Here is a 7,540-nt window from a genome sequence, read left to right as displayed (position 1 = left end):
ACCGACTAACATAAAACGTCAGAAACACTAAATTTTACGGAAGAAATGTCAGAAGGAAGCTGCATCCAGGTTTTTTTACAAATTGAAAATGGGCGCGGCGTCGTCCACTTATGGACCAAAAACCATATCTCAGGAAGTACTCAACCTATTTCATTGAAATTCGGTATATAATATTTTCTTAACGCCGTGATGACATTTACCAAATATGGGTGAAATCGGTTCACAACCACGCCTGAAATCTCGATTATCACTTTATCATGCGAGACTATAAAATGTTCGGTGACACCCGAACTTAGCCCTTCCTTCCTTGTTTTTTTTGTTAATATCTTTTGGTAACGCTAATTCCACTTTATTTAAGGCCTTGTAAAGGGTATTTTTGCACCTATATGCACCATCCAACGATATTATTGGTTGCTCTTGTTGTTTTTGTTCCTTTATTTTCTTTCTATAAATTTGCATACGGTTTCGGTGGCCAGCCTTTACTTTTTTTGATAATGAATCGTCATTTTTAAGTTTTTCTTTAAGATTTTTTCTATAAATTTTCATTCTTTTCGCATTTTTTAAACGTTCTATTTGTGTTAAGTTTTCACTGGATTGTATTTTTTTGTGATATTTTCGCACACGCTCTGCACCCGTTTTTCAACTGTTATTTTTAAATATTATACTGTAAACAAACAATTTTCTGTGGTACCAATACCGATAATCTAAAGTGACACTGAAAGATAATTGCAAATGATTCAAACGAAACCAAAGGCGAGACMACGTGAAATTTACCGTTTAAAAAAATAATCGCTAATCGGTACGATTATAGTAGGCGAAGAATAGATTTAAGAAGCGAAGTGATAAGAAAACTGAATAAAAATTGAAAAGGTTTCCATTGTAATTTTTGTGAGAACTTAAATCGTTAAGCACGCCACAGAAATGAATATGCTGTAATTTTTTGATTTTTAATTGTAGAATGAAAATTTTTTTCTTAAAAGCAGGATATTTATTTAAATTAAAATTATAGATGATTTGTAAAAAAAAATTTTTTTCTACTCACAATATAAAAAAAACCTGATTTTCCGTTACGCACACTACAACATTTCATACAAAATTTTAATGTTTCCAGAAAAGTAAATGAAATTTTTTTTTTTACAAATTTTAGGGAGAATTGAGTGAATAACAATATGGCTTCCGATTGGACGATCTATGTTAATACTAAAGCAATGATGAACACGTAAAAAAATTCACTTTTTTTTGTATAACACCTGAAGAGACCTGAGGTAGGGTTGGATTTGGTAATAATTTTTGTATTAATCATCATCGAAATAATTTTTTTTTTATAAATTTATAAAATTGGATATCTATTCTAATGCCCCATTAAAAAAAAATTAGGTTGGATTAAGTTCAAATATTTTTGGTTGGTAGACAGTTTCTGAGATATGCCCATATGTATAATTAACAATCTTCTCTACACAGATCACCTTGGATGTAGATACACCAGTCGCAACCCCGTGGAATTTTTAGGGGTATGCGGCCTTTGTAACGGCAGCAAGTTGCTCAGGCCCACGGGCATTGCCTCAACTGCCTGTCGCACACTCATGAGTGTGAGTCACGGGGGCTGTGCCAAATGTATCACCGGCCACCTCATACGCTGCTACATCGCAGCGCGTCACGCGAAGCGCACCGGCCATCCAACCATCGCAGCGGCGTCTCCCGACTTCCACCCGCCGATAGTGTCATACACCAGAGGAGTGTAACCTCGTTGCGGCGTCGACAGACTGGACCATCCCCTCGTCGATCCACGGGTCTGAGCAGCGTTGTGGCAACGCTGCAACAGCTGCAGCGCCTTTTAGGCTAAACAGTCGTTTAGGGGGGGCGGGATGGCTAAATGAGCACCTCACCTCTCTCTTAATATAATACTCCTACACCATCCATATCATCCACACATCTACACCATATTCATCATCCACACCTTACACCCGACACACCGACATCATCTACACTACACACGAGACGGACGGCGCCGACCTCTCTTTGGTTTTTGTCGGTCCGTGCGCTCATACGTAGTCATCATCTTCAACCTTAATTTTTTCGAAATCGTCACAAGGTGAGTGTCGGAAGTTTTTGTTTTTCATAAATATTCACTATATATTGCACATAGAGGTCGTCAATATACCCCTCCTTCAATCTGTGATGGCAAAGTAATCATTTCCTTAAATGTCAATTTACTTTCGCCTATCACTCTTTTTAAATTATATTTAACCGACTTGACTCCTGCCTCCCAAATTCGTCCGAAGAGAGGAGCTGCCGGCGGCCCAAATGCTATTGAATTTTTCGGCTTTTAATACGGTTGAATTTTTCTCGATTGCTATTTTGAAATCTAGGTTTAATCTTCTACAAGCTCCGACAAAATTTRTTCCATTGTCCGAATATATATGCACTTTTACATCTTCTAGCAAAAAAATTTTAAAAAGCAGCTAGGAACGCTTCGGTTGTTAAATCACTTACTGCTTCTAAATGAATAGCTTTTGTTGTCATTCAAACAAATACAGCTATGTATCCTTTAAATGTTTTTTGCCCTCTTCCTGTTGAACATTTCATATGAAACGGCCCGGCATAGTCTATACCAACGTGTGTAAATGGAATTGACATATATACTCGAAATTATGGAAGATTTCCCATAATTTGTTTTGTTACTTCTTTGCGGTAATGTATGCATCGACTACAAGTTGAAATTGTCTTTTTTATGGAATTCTTTAATCCAATAATTCCTTCGAATCATTGCTTCCATTAACTTGTGTCTTCCATACAAGGTTATTTTATGTACATTTTCAATTATTAATAATGACAAATGTGAGTAATTTAATATTATTGGGTGCTTTTTGATTTAAGATGTGCACTACCCAACCTACATCCTACACGCAGGATTCCATTACTATCCGAAATTGGATTTAAGCATGCAATGCTACTTTTTTTACTCATTTAATTTTTGAATTCGAAACTCATAATTTCCTCTCTAAATGGTAATTTTTGCTGATATCTTATTAATATTTCTTCAGCTTCTTTCATTTCTGACTTTACTAAGTATTCGGGGTATTTTTGTCCTCTTATTTTTTTATCTCTGGTATATGCTGCTTTTGTTAAATTCTCGCCAAGTAACTCGACTCAGTTGAGATTCATCAACCAAAGTTTCTGTATAAACAACTTTGATATTACTGTTATTGGGGAAAGCCATCACATTTAGTGCGCTAAATCAGATAAAGCTTGCTTTTTTGTAACTAGCTTTTGCGTTGAAAGATTCGTATTAAATCCAAACATGTCTTTGGTAGGTTCCCATTGAATACCCAATGTTTTTATTGTTTCGTCTACTGCTATTTTTATTACTTCATTTGCGCCATTTTTTGAATCGACATCCATCATGGCCTTACATTCATTTATTGAATCTGCTCCTGTCATTAAATCGTCATTTAGTGGAAGTCCTTTTTAATGATATTTGAATGCAAAGAGTTGTGAGGCTCGCAGAAATAGGCAATATCTTGTAAAGTTTTCGTTGCCAGGAAAGGAGGTGATGCTGTCCCATACATAACTGTTTGTAGTTTGTATTCTTCTCTCGGCTCTCCTTTTGTTTCTCTCCACAATATACGTTGATAATCTTGGATCACTTTCTGTTATTTTAATTTGCCGAAACATCTTTTCAATATCACTTGTTAATAATAATGCCAAAGTCTATATTTGATTATAATGTCAAATATATCTBTTTGAAGTCTCGGTCCTATGAAGAGGATGCCATTTAAACTACATACTTCCATTTGTAGTTTTTGCATACGCATCGAAAACTACTCGTAGCTTAGTTGTTAGACTGTCTTCTCGAATCACAGCTTGATGTGGCAAATAGTATTTTCTGCATCTATTTTCACTTGCGTTTTTCTTGTGACCCATTTCTAAATATTTTCTCAAAAATTGCACGTATTGTTTTCTTAACTCGTCATTTGTAGCGAACCTTTTTTCAATTAGGCTGTTCACGATAAGGTGGTTATTGGGTTATGTGTTTATGTGATTAAGTAAGCAACAACAAAATGCGGTATGACAAAATAACCAACTTTGACCAACCCAGACCCTTGTTTACAGATTATGAGGTTGTTTGCTTATTTCCAGTGTTAGAAAGTCGTTGGWGTTTTACTAAATGGCAGCACAAAAAATAAATAAAACTAAGCGAATGGCATTTCCATTTATATTTTCTAATTGGAAATTMKKCTATTAACAGCTGTTTTTTGTTTACAATTGCATTGTGTCTGCAAATTTTATACAAAGAATCTTTTGAAACCTTAAAATTCGGATTATTATGCGGATACGGATGCTTATTAGCACACACCTTCAATAAAGTCCATTTTCTGAATAGCAGAACTTATTTTAAATTCAATTTACATTCTACAATATTGATGCTTTTTAAACTTTGTTTAGGCATTTTATAAGTAGAAATTTCATTGAACTTAAAATGTAAACAATGAAGAGCTGTTGGTGTAAAAATAAGCATATAACCATCAATACGGGATGTTCACGGATCATAGAGATTATTTTTAATCTAATAACCACATAACCCGATAACCACCTTATCGTGAACAGCCTAAATATTAAGAAACCTCGCCATAGCTTGTTTGCAAGAGTCGGCTAATTCTTTTTCTTTTTTAAAAGGTAGATTGATGACAAATCGATTATTTTCAACTTTTACTGTAGTTTTTTTCAAAAAATTTTAGGCATTCATCATAATCTGCTTCATCTGGTAGAGTTTTAGTGTCTTCTAATCCGCAAAACTTCTCCAATGTTGTAGTAACCGCTGCTAAAATTTTGTTGTATATCCAGCCCAATTTCGTAGCTTGAGCTAGTATTCGATCCTTTTTAAATATGTCTTCTTACGCCATCGATTCGATCTGATTTATTGAAATTGGGATCAGCTAAAGTTTTTCTATTATTCTACATCTCATTTAAACGATTTGTGTGGTTGAGCACTACCTAATTTTGGCAAAGCTAGTGCTACGACATTGTATGCTTCGTTGCCTATAGTCCAGTCATTTAAGCTTAAATTAGGTAAGAACCTTGGAATTTGAGATACCCAGCTGTAAGTCTGTAAATACTTGCATATTGACACCCTTTTTTTTTGTAAATATCTCATTTCCACGGGTTTTTTGCTGTTTGTATTTATTATCAATATTGTAGAATACAAAGTTCTCTACAAATTTTATTTGAAAAAATTTTTCATACGGTGAACCGTTTTCGAGATAGAGGGCGGAGGGCGCGCAGTCACAGCATCACTTCAGGTCAACCGGTGCCTCCGGTCAAAAACGCGCCATATATAGTTGATGAACTATCGATAAATCAATGATTATAAATATTTGTAAATTTTTATTAACTATTATATTATATTTTATCAATATCTTCAAGCCTTAAATCTATATCTATTCAATAATACTGATCACCGTTTCCTAAAATTAAAAAATAATTAAGGGAATAACTTAAATCATAATATAATTATATTCCCATTAACACTAATGACATTTTAAATATAAAATAATTAAGTGCATCGTCTTTAAAATCTGTAAATTTTAAAAYCCTTCCACTACGTCAAAAATTATACCTGGGAATTATACGGGCCCTTATTATACACTACATACCTTTCTGTTTATAGCCAGTAGGGACAGATGTTCAAGATGTATATTTACGACCGTCTTCTCTATGTTTCAGTTTGAATCGTATCTTGGTAAATTTCAAAAACAATGGCTGATTTGTGTTTTCAATGTAATAAGTCAGATTCGGGAGGTGAATCGCTTATTGAAGTAGTGCGCRGTATGAAATTTCTGCGAACTGCAAGTGTCGAACGAAACGACGGAAAATTTGATTATTTAAAATCAGTAACCTCTGTTAAAGTGCATGAAAAGTGCCGAAGTGTTTACATTAGTAAAAACTATACCCAGCAGCAAAMCGGAAACAAGAAGAAGGAGAAACTATAACTTCTCCATTAGTACTCCGTACAAAACGAGGTGAAGTGTTTGATTTTAAGAATCAATGTTTATTTTGTGGCGAAGTTGCTGATGTGGCTGCAGACAAAAGGAAAAGAGAAAAATACAGGCGGATAAAATGTGAGTACTCTTGAGTTCAAAGATACTGTTATCAAAAAAGCAGAAGAACGTGGGGTTGATTTCGGAGAATTGGTGAAAAGTCGTATAATTTTACAGTATGATTTGATCGCTGCTGAAGCGAAGTACCTTGCTGCTTGCTTTACAAACTTTTCAAATAAATCATCATCATCATCGCCTCTTGAGAAGCCTCTTCAAGATAATCATGATACACAAGCTATGTTAGAGATTTTCAATTACATCGAAAATAATGATGGTTCTCAATTCACACTAAAAGAACTTAAAGACGTTTTGACAGGGTATATGAAAGATGATAAAACCATCATTTCAAGACTACATCGGTTAAGTACCGATATCGTAATTACGAAGAAAGTTGGAGCTTTCAAAATCATTTCTTTCCGTGATGCACAAGCTAATATTCTATCAAAAGCTTGGTAGGAAAGTAAAAAAATGGATCCTGAAGCAGAATGGCTAAGAATTGTAGAAGCTGCAGCAGCAATTATTAAAGAAGATATCCGAACATCTATAGTTGAAACTAAATCTTATCCACCTCCTAGTAAAATGTTGGATAAAGTTAATCAAGAAATTCCAAAAACTTTATTACATTTCTTAGAAGAAGTCATCGTCAAAAACTGGAAAGGACAAATTGATCATTTAAAAACAAAATGTATGGCTGCAATACGGGAATGTTCTCAGTGCTCTACCATATCAGAGCGACATTAACGAAGATGGAACTTTCGACCCCGAAATCATGAAAGAACTTGAGGCAAATGTCGTTGAAGACGATAATGAAGACCAGTTTGAAATTTACCAGCAGCCGGAAGACGACGATGAAGAGGAAGAAGACGATTAAAATTATAAATTGTAGTTTTTGTACCATTTATTCCATTTTTTTACTTTTAATAAAAATAAATGTATTGAATGATATTTTTTAATAAAATATAAATCCATAATTTATTTTTTTTTTATCATGTAAGAACTTATTAATATTAATTAGGTTTAAATTCAAATATAATTCCTATATTTTCCTTAACAAATAAAAAAAAAACGATTTTTATGACCTTTGACCTTGAAATTTAATAGTTGCGTACACCCTACCAAACGTAGGTTTTGAGACAACTTTTAGGTTGTCAATATACCAGTATTTACGGACTTACAGCTGGGTATCTCGAATTCCGAAGTAAACTTACTATAATGACTGGACTAAGGAATCTCGGATTGATTTTATTGCTGATTTTTAAAATGGACACTCCCTATGCGGTATTGCCTAAACCTTTTGGTTGACATACTTCTCTTCTTTTAGGTAAATGAAGTATTTGACCTGCTTCTTCGGAAATAGTAGTTTTTGAGATCCTTGGTCGATTATTTTGAAGCAATTATAACAGACGACATAACCTTCCGGATCTCTCCACTAATTTCTTGTT

At 34.2% G+C, this 7,540-nt stretch overlaps 1 long non-coding RNA gene across 1 annotated transcript; it reads left to right on the top strand.

Moving 5' to 3' along the window:
• The first annotated feature begins 1,147 nt into the window (after nt 1-1,147).
• On the top strand, nt 1,148-6,984 carry LOC108978100. Its single transcript, XR_001994079.1, has 4 exons — nt 1,148-1,265; nt 1,378-1,402; nt 1,462-2,092; nt 5,725-6,984. It is a non-coding gene; the product is annotated as an uncharacterized LOC108978100 (long non-coding RNA).
• The last annotated feature ends 556 nt before the right edge of the window (nt 6,985-7,540 follow it).

This window comes from Bactrocera latifrons, unplaced genomic scaffold (genome assembly GCF_001853355.1).
Source record: "Bactrocera latifrons isolate USDA-ARS-PBARC rearing strain unplaced genomic scaffold, ASM185335v1 scaffold_1170, whole genome shotgun sequence".
In the NCBI taxonomy this organism is placed as follows: domain Eukaryota; kingdom Metazoa; phylum Arthropoda; class Insecta; order Diptera; family Tephritidae; genus Bactrocera; species Bactrocera latifrons.
This window is presented reverse-complemented; position numbering and strand designations above follow the sequence as displayed.